The following is a 16,192-nucleotide window of genomic DNA, read 5'->3' as shown; positions in this document are numbered from 1 at the left end:
GATTGGGACATGCTGGGAGACACTGGGAAGGACACTCAGTTCCCCCACTAGGGGATTGGGATGCATTGGGAGGCACTGTGGGGGGAACAAAGACAAACTGGGAGGGATTTGGAACGCTGTGGGGGAAAGCGGGGGGAGGACTCAAATACCCTGGGAGGGACTCTGGATAATACAGGGAATATCGAGCGAGACTGGAGGGGATGAGAGATCCTGGGGTCTCTCACCATGAGGAGAGATGCTGGAGTATAGGGGGACGTACTGAGGGACGTGTCTGGGGGAAGCGGGGAGAACACTGGGGAGAAATGGTGACATGGGGGATGCTGGGGTGTACTGGGAGGGACTGGGGACTGGTGAGCACTTGGGAGGGAACTGGAAAGGATTGGTGGAGAACTGGGATGTACTGGGAGGGCCTGGGAACACTGTGGGGAGCACACTAAAGGGGCCCAGGATCAACATGGGGAGCCTAGAAGGAGCTAGGGCTGGAACTGTCCTGTACTGGGAGGCACTGAGGCCACATCCAGTGCACCTGGGAAGTAGCGCCCCTGGTGGAGGCAGCCGGAAGTCCCCAGGAGGACGCAGTGGGCCCCATCGAACAGCAGCCCCTCGGCGCACTGCTGACACCCCTCAAAGCAGCGCTCACTGCAGGGGGGCGGGGCCCACACACCTGCACAGGTGTGCTCACAGGTTCGGGCACACAGCTGGTAGTGGCTCTTGGGGGGGCAGGTGAGAGCTGGGAAAGGGAGGGAAGAAACAAAAGGGGTCAATGGGGGGCAGTGGGGCTACTGGGGGGGTCATCTGGGGCCAATAGATGTTTCCTAGAATCAATGCCATCCCAGCTTTGGTGTGGGTGGTCCCATGGGGTGCCATCTAGGGACATTGGGGGGGCCCCACTGACTGCACAGGGTTCCACTGGGGGACCCAGGCTTCCCATTTTGAGGGGTGTCCCCTTTGGGGGTGTAGTTTGGGCATTCGCCAGATGAGGCTTTAGCAATGTGGACATGTATCCCTTTTTCCATGCAGGAATGCGGTTGCAGTTGGGGGGAGGGGGGGGGAGGGGGGCTGCCCAGAGCCTCCCTGTCAGGGTCATCATTGTTGGGGTCCCTGTTAAAATTGCTGGAACGGCCCCGGTGGCATCAGGTTTGGGTTGGGGCAGCATCAGCACCACATACGTGTTGCAATCATAGAAGATCTGGGGGCCCCCTGGACTTGGAGCAGCCGGTGGGACCCCACCTGCACCACCCCCACCGAGCCCTCACACAGTCACAGTGGCAGCAAGTGGCACTCACCATCCACCTGAGTGTAATAAATCGAATTGATCCGTGCTAACTAAATTGTAACTGTTATAGATACATATTATATTGTTGGCTTTTTGCAAATATTGGAATGAATGTTGTATGTATAAGATTAGAAAATTTTGTTGTATTAACATAGTTTCCTTTATTTCTGTTATTGATGAAACTTAGAAATACTGGTATAATACATATATGTTAGGCTATGGCATAGTATTAAAATAAAAACTGCTTTTGTTTTTATAACCCAAAGACTGAGAAAAAAAAAAAAAAAAAGAGGCAGAGAACTCTTGCATTTGTAAACTATCTTATCCAGATGAAGACAGCAGTGACCAGAACTCTGGGGGGAGGAATTTATTGCATTTCTGGTATCAGGGAATGTAAATCTCAATGGCGCCAAGAAGATTGATCTATTGGGAAGGGGGCAAGAGAAAATTAAACAGAAGAACACCAAAGATCCTAAGAAGAATGTATGAATATGTATGAGAATTTATGGATATGCAGTAGGGTTCTGTTTTTAAGGGACAATCCTTTGTTAGTAAGGTGTGCTCTCTTGGCTGAATGCAAAAACACCCGGCCGTATCTGTACACTTTATTTTATTTTTTCTTGTAATTGTTTTTTATTAAACTTTTAAATTCTATAAAAATTATGTGAACCTCGTTTTTCACATAACTATTTGGAAAGTCATTATTAGAAATGATCAAGAAAATTACTGTTACAAGGCAGATGTACCCCTTTACAGATGTTACACGTCAAAATTGAGGTACAGTGTGTAGTTTGGAAGATAAGTGGTGTCTCAAGACTAAAATGGCCTTGAGATGGACAAAATTAGAACAACTTTATGCACTGGGCCTAAAAACCAGTAAATATAAGGCTAATTAGTAAACTTACATAAAACAACGCTTAGTACGCATGCACAAACCTGTGAGGTTATCCAAAGGACAACGAGGAAGAGGAGAAGCCTTCGCCAAAAGATCACCAAAAGAAGACTGAAGACCCCCTAACAACAAGTGAGGCATGTGCCATGAAGAAAAGTGACGTAAAGTCAGAAAAATTGAAAATAGGAGGAAACTTACGGGAAACATTAATGAATATGTATAAGCATACAGCATGTAAGTTTAGCTTGAAGTGCTTTGTTTTGTACGTGAGGCTGGGTGGGAAACCTCCATACCTGGTCGGTTTTGTATGTGAGGTGGGGTGATAAGCCCTCCCCATACCCCGGTCAGTTTTGTTTATGCTTTAATCATACTTAATTTCTGGCAGATTATATATATAAATTGTAATTTTTCTGCTAAATTATTTTCTTTGACTAAACTGTATTATTTTATACCAAATTACTATGCAATTTACTAAATTGTGTTCATTTTTAATTAAACTGCCATTAACCCAAGGGACCTAGTTGTCAAAATTTTATTTTCATTTATAACATGGGGGAGAAAGGGGTGAGGATCCCGAAACGGAAGTCAGACAACCAAAGGGGTTAATCCCGTGTGGTAGTTTAGCATTTAGAGAAAGAAGTGGGAAACACGGAAGTGATTTCTCTGAGAAAGACTGCTGAGAGTTTTCTCTGTGCCCAAGATCAAGCCAATAGCTAGCCAGTTCTGAGAACTGACAGCATTTTGCACTACTGAAAAGTAAGTTCACCTTTGTGAATACCGTATCTTAAAAACCCTAGCCCGGAAACTTCTTTCTCTTTCCGTCCGGCCTTGAATGGCAGCAAAACTCTGGCGCGGCTGGCGCACTCCCCTGCAGCCTGTGCGGCCTGGGGAGGGCAGGGCCAGGCTGGTCCCCAGGAGCTCCTGGGGGGCGGATGGAGTCTTCAGGCCACCCCCGCCCAGGCTGGGCCGGGCCAAGGCTCCTGACAGTCGCCGACACTTCTCCCCCTCCCTCCCTGGCCGGAACAGACGGCTCCAGGCCGAAGACCGTCCCCTCCCTCCCAGCGGCTGCCGGCCTGAAATCCGACACTGTGACTGCCTGCCGCGCCTTGGATCAGATTTAACCCTTTCACTACACATTTGAGACATGCAGACTTTAATCCTCTCTCCAGAGAGAGAAAAGACAGAGCAATCGACATGTAAAGAAACAACATGAAACATCAAAGTCAGTAAAAGAAAGAGTCAAGCCTCAGATGGAAAGAGAATGAGGATGTTATAAATGACTTTCAAATTTCAGACAACTAGGTCTAGTTAATTAATAGTACACTTTAATAAATTGAATACAAAAATAGTAAATAGCAGTGTGATATAGAAAGGAATACAATTTAGTAAAAGAGTACAATTTAGTGAATAACCATTTCATATAAAAAATACAATATAGCAAAAGAGTATAATTTAGTAATATATTCAGATATCTCTCTATGTATATGAATATATAGTTGGCCAGTAATTAAGTATGGTTAAGGCATAAGCAAAATTGACCAGGGTACGGGGAGGGCTTGTTACCCTACCTCACATACCAAACAAAGCGCTTCAAGCTAAACTTACATACTGTATGCTTATACATATTCATTAATGTTTCCCATAAGTTTCCTCCTATTTTCAATTTTTCTGACTTTACGTCACTTTTCTTCACGGCGCATGCCTCACTTGTTGTTAGGGGGTCTTCAGTCTTCTTTTGGTGATCTTTTGGCGAAGGCTTCTCCTCTTCCTCGTTGTCCTTTGGATAACCTCACAGGTTTGTGCATGCGTACTAAGCGTTGTGTTATGTAAGTCTACTAATTAGTCTTATATATACTGGTTTTTAGGCCCAATGCCTAAAGTTGTTCTAATTTTGTCCATCTCAAGGCCATTTTAGTCTTGAGACACCACTTATCTTCCAAACTACACACTGTACCTCAATTTTGACATGTAACATCTGTAAAGGGGTACATCTGCCTTGTAACAGTAATTTTCTTGATCGTTTCTAATAATAACTTTCCAAATAGTTACCATTTAGTTAGCACGAATCAATTCCATTTATTACAATTCCCCATTTCTCTTTTTGATCGCATTGATTCATGCTTCTGAATTTTAGTATCCCTTTATATTCTTAATCCTGTTTCTTGTGTTCTCCTTATTTCCATTTCTAATTTTTCTAACATTTCTCATGCTGCATCAAGCTTTTTACACTCTCTTCCAAATTTGGTTAACATCTCTTGAGCTATTATAGTTTCTTTTCGTTCAGTTAACATCTTTTTACTTTTCTTTAGAGTGCCTCTAGATTTTGCCTTTAATATCATCAAAGAGTTTGGCTTCACTTTTTCTGCTGATTCTGGATCAGTGGGTATGGCAGTAACTTACACTCCTTGGATTACTGAATGGGTTAGTCTAATAAGGCATGGAATCATACAAGGTAGAAACAATAATCCTACTGTAGAACACAATATCATAAATCCTAGCTATTTCCACCAAGTACCTCCAAAAAGGTTATCCCACCAGTCAGTCTTCAGAATAGAATTCCATTTCTGAACTGGTACATGTGCTACTGTTTTAATTTCTTCAGCAATTTACATGGTGGCTTCTCCATGATCATCTATTTCCACACAACATTCAGACTTGTTAAAACCTTCCACAAACTCCCTCTTCTTCAGCTAACAGGTAGTCTGGGGCAATTCTGTTTTGATATACAAATGCTCGCATTTGCGAATGATGCTTGGCCAGCAACTTTAGGGCAGTAGGGGTATGGTTTGAAACGACTTCAACTACTGCATGTAGCCTTATTAACTGATTCAATAGATAGATTTGGGTTCTATATCCCCAAGATCCATCCTCAGCCCAAGTGGCTGGGTCATAATATGCTACGATTCTGCAGGCCATTCGTCCTCACCCCATTTCTGTTTTCCTCCTGCTCTTGGGAAGTCAAAGTTCAAGTCCCTTTTATTCCTTTCTAATGTTTTGTAAAGTGGGGTTCCTAACATATTGCTCCTGGACCTTGGTATAACAAAGGAGGGTTGTATAACTCCTAAGGTACAGATTCCTTTCCACTTTTGGGGTAATTCACTGTATGTTCTTTGCCCACAAATCCAATATATTCCATCAGGGGCTTTCCATTTATTAGTTGTTGTACCTGGTTGTTCCCAATAGAATTTTAGGTCACTTATGGATTGGTAAGGGTTAGCGACAGGACTTTTATACCAACGCAAATCAACATGGTTATCTCACTCGCAATTAGTGTCTTTTATTATTCCCCAATATCAAGCAGGAGTTTTTGGTTGCTAGGTTTTTGTATTCTTATCCGAATTTACTACTAGGGTAGATGTACAAGGGGTATATCCTACCACGTCATTGTATTTCTTTATTTCTCAAGTTATACAAACTGTCCCAATTACTTGATGACTCAAAATCCATCCCCCAGGTCGTTTTAATGTCTCGGAGATTTGAGTATGGTTCCATTTTTAAAATTGCTCTTGAGCTAAACTCTCACCTCTCCATGGCCATCTTTCAGCCCTTCTGTGCCCCCCACAAATCCAGCATTTGGATAGTCCAATTTCTGTGGCAATTTCTTGCATCAGATCTACAAAAAGGTTTTTAGTTGCAGTTGGCAAATCCCAGTCGCTATATTGCTGTTTTAACTGTTCATACAATTTATTCAGTTCTTCTGATTCTTTCCCTGGAATCTTTTTCACACTTTTCTTTATTTCTCTTTATTTTTATTCTTTTTTCTCTTTTGATGCTGTATTTATATTTGGCTCATTTCCATTTTCGTCTTTCTCAAAACAAAAGAATTTTTCATATTGAGGACAGGTTTGATCATTATGAGGATAAGGAACTTGTCCATTAAATCCCAGATTTTTCCCTACCCAATGCATTTTTCTGTTCTTAACACAAATATCAAGAAAATTCTTGTAACAGGCCACGGTAACATATGGATGTGCTACAAACACAGACTCTGTCTTATCTTTGATCCACATAGATTGATTGCATTTGTCACATGGATCAGAGTTACTGATACTTCATTTTTGCATAGTTTGCTCTCTCATGGTTGGTCTATGTGCTGCTTCATGGTTTCTGTCCCACTCAGTCTTACGGCTTTGGCCCATCACCAAAGGTATCATAATAAACACAGTGGAAGTAATCTTCAGGAGTTTTAACTTTCTACTTTCCTCAAGGCCCTTTGGGTTGCAGCTAAGGGCCGAGGTGCCAGTCTTCTTGGTATCAAAGATTCGATCCCGGGATCTCGTCATTGGCATGTTCCATTTCACTGGTACCTTTGGTCTCATTATATTTGCATGAGCCATTTTAACAGTTTAATTCAAGAATGGCACAGATTTTGCAGCATAGACTTATCTCTCCTTTTGGGCTAGCCTGTTACTTTTTATGCTTTAATTTGCTTTTAAAACTAAAACTTACCTGTATAAATCAAATTTACTAAACTAATAATGTTCCAGAGATGTGCCAACCACAACTTCAATTTACAACCCGATTGGTGGGGTATCTTCTTTTCTGGATGTTGGGGTGATTGTTATGCTTTCGTCGCCACCAATAGGTACATTCAGGATGCCAATTTTTATCAGAAATGTGACTATGGCATGGTACACAAATCTCTTCTCCACAGCAGCTGTTAATTTTGATACTCTGGTTTATAATATTATTAATTGTTGTCTCTCTTACCCGTTCAAAAGCTGATGTTGGAGTCTGAGATACCGACTGAGTGCCCTTGTTTTTAATATTTAGTTCTAAGATTCAAAGAAACAACTGAATTTCATATAATATGAAATTCATGAGTGTTATAAATTTGTATTGTGATATTGGCTTTCGCAGATGAATCTTATATGTTAAATACTTTTTAGCTATGTATGTACTTTTTTCTTACTAACAAGTCTTAAGCTTAAAAGAATTTCCTAGGTACAAGGCAAGGAAACCCCAGAGGGCAAGGACAGTGGGGCCCAAGCTGTTATCAGGAGAACAATAGAGCCCAAACTGTTATCAGTGAAAGATATGAAGCCCAGATACCCTCAGAGGAAGGATGAGGGGGCCGGACTGTTATCAACAATGACCATTTGCAAGAGAAAGGAAACCAAACTCCAAAATAATGCTCATCAGCAAGAATAATGATGACCAGCAAAAATAGTGCTGACCAGCAGAAAAATAAGTTGTGCAAAAGCATGATCTAAGAAGGCAGAACCAGGGAGGGGACACGCTTTGAATATGCATTAACCCCTCACAGCAGGGAGGGATAAAAAGAGTGTTCCTGAGATACCAGGTGTGTTCCTGGCAACTCACCAGGGCACCCGGCCGTTTTAACCCTTTGCTTTATTTCTTTTGTCTCCTAATTGTCTTTTTATTTATATTAAATTCTTTTTATATTAAGTGAATCTCGTTTTTAAGAGCCGAGAAGGCTGTCACAAGGTCCCTGGTTCTGTGTTCTTGTTAATGCTGTAGTTATCGTTGCTTGTTTGCCTGGTTATACCAGTAAAGAACTGTTATTCCTATCCCCAGATCTCTGCTTGAAAGCCCCTTGATTTCAGAATTATAATAATTCGGAGGGAGGGGGTCTACATTCTTTCATCCCAAGGGAGGCTCCTGCCCTCTCTAGCAGACACCTATCTTCTAGAACCAAGACACTGTTTTAGTTGTTTGTGGATGGAAACGGAATGATCAGTAAGATTCAAACAGCACATGCCTTCAAACTCCTCACAACCATGTCCTTGTGATAAGAGTAAGAAGTCAATTGCAGCTTGATTTTGCAATACTGCATGATGTACACTACTCAGGAGGCTAGACATACTATACCATGACCCCAACATCTCTAACATCATCACACTGTAATTCATCTAGGCTTCACTTTGACAGTCTGATGTTTTTTATTTTACCAGCTATATTCAGCAATTGGTGTAAGTTTGGATGGAACAAAGTAAGTTTCCCAAGATAACAGGGTCCTCCATGTGGACTAGCAGGAATTCCATTCCATGCTCTATCTCCACAGATTAATATTGAAGTAGGTAATAGCCTTGGTGATTGTCCTGTGAGATTGCACCATGAATAAAAAGCTTTACTTTCGGTGTCAGTAACGAGATCAGCTATAGGGTTAACTGTAGCCCAGTGTTGCATCACTTTGTTGGAGTGGCTTTTTGTCAGGGGCTCAAATATTATCCATCCACCTGAGGTATTGGTGGAGCCTAACAAATCCAATTCTTCTGGGGGCCCTATGGTAACATTGAGAACTTCAATAATTTTTGCTTGCCAGCAGGCTTCAGGTTGTCTTGGCGTGAAGCCAATGGTGCAATTTCACTCTCATAACATTGCCAATTTATTCAGTCAAGTCTCATTACTAATTAAACCTTTAAATGCTTGAGGATCCCATTCAGGGACTCCTATGAGACAGGTGTGAAAAGGATCTCCAGGTGTGGCTAGGTTTAGACACATTGATTTTTGACTTGTCAAGTGTGCCAGAGTGACCCATATGTTCTGTCACTTTTGGATGTTAGTTAGCAGACAGTTGGCTGGGACTATACACAGTACAGTTACCGTAAGCAGTTTGTTCCATGCAAATGACACCATGCTTTCAGAATTACAGCTAAGGCTTTAAAGTTAAATGAACTTTCAAGTATGCTTACTTTAACTCTTGAAGGGGGAATTCTTACACCTTATACTAATGTTTTTACCAAACTTATCAATAACCTACAAATAACAATTACCACACAAACTAAAACTCTTTATCTTAAACTAACTACTTTTACCACACATACTCTGGTATTCATACAATCTAAGCGTGAAAGCAATTTGCTTAAAGGGTAAAAACACAGCTACAAATTGTTTTTATATAGTTAGATGGAGTCTCGACACTCTTTTAGATCTCCTACAGAATTTTCTCACAAGCAGACTATGATTTAACACGATTCAGTCTTGAAACATCTGCTGCTCTTGTGACATCAGCTGGCAGCCGATCGGTGACTGACTGAGGGCATCAATGTTCTGATTGTTCTTCAGATCCTTCATGGCTGGTTTGGTCCATCAGCTAGGCACCCATAGTGGTCCAGCATCTGTGGAAGCACAACTGTAACCAAGCCTGTTAAACAGCAATGGATTTGGTCCCTCCCAGATACATGTCTTTGGGTTCTTATAATATAATTTAATTTCTGGGGTAGCTTGCATCCTTATCTGACTATTATGAATTACTACTGGGGGCTGCTCTAAATCTCCAACTAAACTGAGGAAATTTGGAGTGAATAACACTTGCTGCAATTGAATGACAGGGTCTGACTGTTCAGCTGTTTTCTGTTTACTTAAATACTCTTTTAAGGTCTTATGGGCTCTTTCTACAATGGCTTGTCCAGTTGACACATGGGGAATTCCAGTTATGTGGTTGACTCCCCATCTTTTTAAGAACCAAGAAACTCGTGTTCCTACATATGCAGGCCCATTGTCTGTTTTCAGCTCTTTTGGAACTCCCATTACAGCAAAGCAAGCTACTAAATGTCGAATTACATGTATGCTTTTCTGTCCTACTTGTGCAGTGGCCCAAATCATTTTTGAAAAGGTATCTACTTTGAATAGGTATCTACTTGAAAAGGTGACCAAATTCAGGTACATGTGTTACATCCATCTGCCAGACCTTACAGGCTTGAAGAACTCTAGGGTTGACACCTAAGCCTAGAGTGGTTCCATATTGACTGCATTGTGGACAGGATTTTACAATTCCTTGTGCATCTATTGAGCTGATATTAAATTGTCTCTGTAAGGCTTTTGAGGCTTGATGAAAGAGAGTGTGACTCTCTCTTCAAGCTGCAAAGGCGTCTCTTGGTGCTGCAACAGCAGGACTGACAAGCATATCAGCTTTTGCATAGCCTTCTCCGAGACCTAACTCCGTTTGATGACTGCAGATGTGAATGATGCAACAAGATGTTTCTCTATCTTCAATAGCTGTCTTGATTTTCAGGAATAGTTGACACAATCACTTATTATTCGGTGGCTTGAAGAGAGCATCTTCAATACGTTGTACCACTCCTACAACATATAATGAATCTGATACAATGTTCAGCTTTCTGTCTTGCCAACGAGACAATGCCCATGAGATGGCTTTAAGTTCCAACATCTGCAGTGAGTCATGTGTGTCTCCATCTATAATATTGCTTTTCCAACTCGAGCCTTCTTGCCAGGTGCAGGCTGCCTTTTTCTGTCGATTTCCTGCGTCAGTATATACTGTAAGGCCTTCCACTGGCTGCTGCACTATTTTGGGCTGTTGCAACCACTGCTGCTTTAAGACGATCTGTAAACATGGATCTTTAGGTTGCCTGTTATGTACAATTCCTGGATAGCTGAACAGCGCTAATTGAATCAGTTCTGAGTGTCTCAGCATCCACACCAAGTTTTCTATTTTTATTGGTAGACTAATATGCTGTGGTTCAGCACCACTAATTTCCATAATTCGTGTTCTCGCCTTTTTGATGAGATAAGAAATTGCTTCTGTTCTCTGCCAAATACTCATTGGTGGTGTATGCAGTGTAAAAATCCACTCAAGGATTGCCAAAGGTTCTGCACATTTTGTTGACAGTCTCCCTGACTGTACCTTCTAGACAGGCTGACCCTCCTTGACAGGCTGCTTGGCATCTGGACAGCTCTCAGATGGGTCTTCTCCCCTTTTTCTTTTTGCCAAGCAGGCCACTGAAATATGACAGCACAGGGGTCAATGGGATGGTTACAGATCAAAAGTCCTAAAGGCACATCTGGTAATCTTCTGTTTGCTAGCGTTGAAAGCAGTTTCTTCCCTAGGAATGTGAGACATTTCTTCTGGTCTATAGAAGGGGTAACTGGAGTTTGTGGATTTCTGCCTTTCAAGAGGCTCATTAAAGGTGCCATCTCATCATTTCTGATACCAGCAATGGATCATACCTATTGCAGATCTCCAATAAGTTTCTGTGTGTCAATCAAGGGTGTTGATCTCAGTAGTCAATTCTAATTTCTGTGGGTGGGCTGATAAAGATGTCAGAATCCACCCTAGATACTTCCATGGAGCATATTTTTGAATTTTCTCTGGGGCAATCACCAAGCCTTTTGCTGTGAGTTGAGCGGTGATATATGCAAGGTCATCATCTTGGAATGGATCACGTTGACAGAACAAAATATCATCCATGTAGTGATAAATAATCATCTGAGAAAGTTTTGCATGCACAAGTGTCAGTGCCCAGTATACAAACAGTTGGCACACTGTTGGAGAATTTTTCATCCCCTGGGGAAGGACCACCCACTCAAATCTCTGAGATGGACTTTCTTTATTGATTGATGGTAAGGTGAAGGCAAATCGCACTGTGTCTTCTTTCTGCAGGGGTATTGTGAAGAAATAGTCTTTCAAATCTATAACTAGAAGATGCCATTCTTGTGGCAACATTGTGGGAGAGAGCATCCCTGGTTGTAATGCTCCCATTGTCCACATCTGGTCATTTACTTTGCGCAGATCATGCAGTAATCGCCATTTCCAGATTTCTTTAGGATGACAAAGATTGGAGTATTCCATGGGCTGAGCGATGATTGGATGTGTTTCACTTGCAGCTGCTCTCTGACAAGTTCATGTGCAATTGCCAGCCTCTCCTGAGAGAGAGGCCACTGCTCAAGCCACACTGGCTCATTAGATTTCCATTGAATCCTTGGGGTCAGTGTCCTGTCAGCAGTGGCGACTACTGAAAAAGCGATTGGACAGGAAAGGTTAATGTTGCTCCGAGCTGGCTGAGAACATCTGGACCAATGAGCCCTCCAAGGCTCCCAGGCAAAGGCATGATGTATGGACATAAGGTAGTAGTCTGTCCCTCAGGAAATTGAAATTGAATTGGATGTACACTTCTCAGTGGTGTAGAGAGTCCTTCTACACCTTGTACTGAGTTTAAGGCTCTGTGGAGAGGCCAGTCTCTTGGTCACCAAACTCGGCTGACGATGGTGACATCAGCTCCTTTATCTAACATCATCTTAACTCTGCTGCTTCATTCTCTGGCACAGGGTGATTTCAACTACGGGTCAATGGTTCATTTGTTGAACAAGATTCACCACAGTATCTCCAGTAGATCCAAATCCTCTGGCTCCACATCTAGGGGCACTTCGAAAAATGTCTTTCTCAGTTGCTACCTTTTTAAACAACACCAATTGAGCGATTCTTGTCCCTTTTTTGACTGTGAGTGGAGGGGCTAATGTGTAGGCACAAATTTGGATTTCACCAGTATAATCAGTATCAATAACTCCTGGGAGAACAATAAGTCACGCAACTCCAGCAGATGATCTTCCAAATTAGCAAAGCACCAAGTGCACTGGTGACAGAATAGATGGGTCCTGTAACTCCAGTTGGGATTTTATGGATGGTGCTGTCGATGAGAGTGACATCTACTGATGCTGCCAAATTGATTCCCAGGCTTCCCCTGGTTGCTGATGGGTTGAGCTGCTGTACAGAGTTGGGCTGGCTACTTGTGTCCCCGCGCGGTGGCTCTTCGCACTCTTGCGCACGTTTTTTGTGGCACGACATGCAGTAGTAGCATGATCATCTAACTGGCATCGATCACACCATACGGTAGCTCAGCAGGACCTTCGAAGGTGTCCTTTGTTGCCACATCAGAAGCAAACGTCTAAAGGCACAGCAAAAAGTTTATTTCCCAATTTACTGACTGCAGCAGCAAGTAGACGCAGCTGGTTTTATGGCTTCTGCAAATGCATTGGCTACAAGTTGTCCTTGTGTCTAATTAACTCTCAGAGTAATATCCAGCATGTCCCCCACATCTGCTTGTTTGGGGAGCGTGGCAAAGATAGGCTTTGTTTTTGAATTAGCGTTCTCAAAAGCTAACAATTTAAACATGTTCTGTTTTGCTTCCTCAGTCACGTCATTCTGAGCCTTCAGGGCTGCTGACAGACAATCAATGAAATGAGGATATGGTTCTGTGAGGCCTTGCCATACTGTTGTGAAGGAAGGATGAGGTTTGGAATCAGGCACAGCATTGAAGGCTTGACGAGCAAGCTGTGCTGACAAATGATGCATTGCAAGGGGGTAGCTTAACTGTACAGCCACATGACTGTAAATTCTTGAACTAGTCATCATGTCAGGATTAAGTCCATACAGTACATTGTTCTGATCTCGAGGTCAATTGGCTTCTAAAATAGCTAACCTTTTCCATTCCTTCTCCCACACCATAAGCTCTGATGGAGTTAAAAGCAGACGTGCTAAATTCTGGACTATTAACATCAGAGGTGAACAGCCAGTCCAATGCAGTGTTTGCAGCTTCAGATTTAATGCCATGTTCAATAACTGTCTTTTTGGCTTGCTGCAAGATTTTCCAATTGTGTTGTTCATAGCATGGATTTTGCTGGTCATATAAAATGGGACAAGCAATGGCCATTCCCCTTCAAGGATGGCATCTCGAATGATGCCAGTCCACCTTTGCCTTGATTTTTGTTTTCTGTTCTCTTCTTCTAGGGTAGTGGAATTAGAGCTGGAACAAGATTGTGGTGTTAAAAGTGTCTCTAAAAGTGGAGCAGATGATTCAGGATGTATCATGTCTTGTAGTTGCTGAACAGACTCTGCTTGCTGCTTTAGCATTTGCTGCGGAGCTGCTTTCTCTTGATGATGCTGTGCACCATTTGCACTTAATGTCTGCTCAATCTGAGCTTGCAGCTGTTGCACAAGCTCTTCTATTTGTTGTTGCCATTCCTTTAGTTCTTTTTTCGATGCATCAGTACAATTAGTTGGCTCTTCTCCTGCTGGAGGTCGTCTGTCCTCTGAATGCATTGAGATGTCATCATCTGGGGGAAGAAGAACGTCCTGTGGTTTTCCCCAGTGAACAGTAGATGGCAGCGAGGGGTAGATTTTTCAGCTTGCACTCTGGGGCTCTTCTGCTGATGTGTGAAGCTCCACCTGGCTGGGGCTCTCTTCTTCCAGAGATGCCGTCATTTCTACATCTGTGTTCAGCAGGGTAACTTCCGGTTTGGGCTCCGCTGGCACAGACTCACCCGCTCCAGAGGACCCCTGAGATTTTAAAAGTTCTGATATGGTGCTACACTGCCTCCCTGTGAGCCCTTTCACTGGCCAAACATGCCCAACCCCAAAGAAAGCACCCAGAGGACTGCTTGACGTGGCAGGGAGGTGACTGCAGGATGTTTGTCTTGGACCAAGCCATGGCTTCCAAGGCAGCAGTCACGACTGTGGACTCTGTCTTCATATCTTTTAAGGTATTCAACACAACTTTCCACATCGAACCGAGTGCTACCACGTCTTTGCTCTTCCCCGTAATTGCCTTTTCCCACAACATATCTCCTATGTCTTTCCATTCTTCCACTGCAAAAAAGCAGCAGCACTTGAAGGCACCCGTTTTCTTTAGCCCATAAAACAAGCCTGTCCAGGTCTTTTTCCCTGACTGCTTTGCCTCATTTAATGATAATACTCAGAAGCAGTTTTCTCACTGCCGCAAACTCAATTTCCATGTCAGCAGCACACGGGCGGGCGGAGGGGAGCAACCCCTCCTCACCTCTTCTGCCTTTGGTCTCCTCCAGCAGCCCACCTCTGTTCCGCATCTCCCTGCGCACAGGCTGCCTAGCCAGTACCGATCTGCGTCCGCGGCTCCCCATGCACGGATCTGCTCCACTGGCTCCACCACTAAATCCTCTCTGCCCACAAGGGGTTCCTGATTGGAGCGCCAGATACTGAAAAACCGCTCAGACTATTCAGCCAAGTCTTCACAGAAGCATGGAGAACGTAGTTTATTTCTATCTTTAGCACACTTTTATAGGGTCTGACAGGGTTTGTGGGCTTAGCAAGCTACTACAAGTTAATACATATTGGTTTACATTTTTTCTCCCAATACACAAGGATATTGTTTTTCTTTCATTCTCTCTGCTTCAGAAGAGTTTCAAGAACACTACCTTTAATATCATTGCTTATACCAAAGGCTGGCTTGTGCAGACAGGCTTTTACTAAAATGTCATTCTTTTACTCTATTAAAATGTTTTACTACAACAGTCCCCTTCCCAGCCGCAGTGATTTCAGCTCTTGAGCCACAAGCTTTATTTCACTGCCAGCTCTATTCTTCCAGCTCCAGATGCACATTTCTCCAATTCTGCCGGCTGAAACTTCTCCAGGTTCCAAGGGCAAGATCTTAGTCTTGGCTCCAGCTCTGCAAAAATTCAGCTCTTGCCCTACATTCTCTAAGCCCAACACACAGTCAATATCCCAGCCCCACTGTAATTTCAGCTCCGGCCCTCCAGTCCCAGTAACATCATTTCACTGCCAATCCCAGCGTCCCTTTCCCAGCCCTACAGGATCTTTTCCATTTTCACTCACAATCCCAGTGCCACAGACAATTTCCCAGCCTCACAGTGATTTCTGGTCCAGTCCTACAGTGGCTATCACAGACCCAGGCAATATCCCAGCACTGCTGGCATTTCAGGCACAATCTTACACTCCCCTTTTCAGCTCTACACATCATGTTCCATTTTTGGTCACAGCACGCAGCCCAAACACCCATATCACAGTCCTAGAGTGATTTCAACACACAAATCCTAGTCTCTGTGTCAGCCCCACAGTGTCAATCCCATTTTCAGTCTCTACCCCAGCCCTACTGGGATTTCAGCTCCAGCCCTGGAGTGCCATTCCTAGCCCCAGTGATTTCAGCTCTTGAGCTTTATTTCATTTATTTCACTGCCCGCTCTGTTGTTCCAGCTTTAGATCTGCTTTTTTTTTCCCATTCCGCTAGGTGAAGCTGCTCCAGGTTGAGTGTCGTGGTTTTAAACTAGTAACTAACAACAACAAAAAAATTACTTATTTCTTGCTGTGAGATATGGATTAGAACAAGAGCAAAACAGGCATAAAACTTAAAAGGAATAAAGAAAGTTTATTGACAAACTACAATAATAAGAACACCAGAATAAACTTCCAGAAAAAACCTTTTCATCTCTTACTACCCACTATTCCTTTGTTCACATGACAACAGAGACAAAAACTTTAGAACTTTGACGGT

The sequence above is a fragment of the Poecile atricapillus genome, chromosome 5 (genome assembly GCF_030490865.1).
Source record: "Poecile atricapillus isolate bPoeAtr1 chromosome 5, bPoeAtr1.hap1, whole genome shotgun sequence".
Lineage (NCBI taxonomy): Eukaryota > Metazoa > Chordata > Aves > Passeriformes > Paridae > Poecile > Poecile atricapillus.
This window is presented reverse-complemented; position numbering follows the sequence as displayed.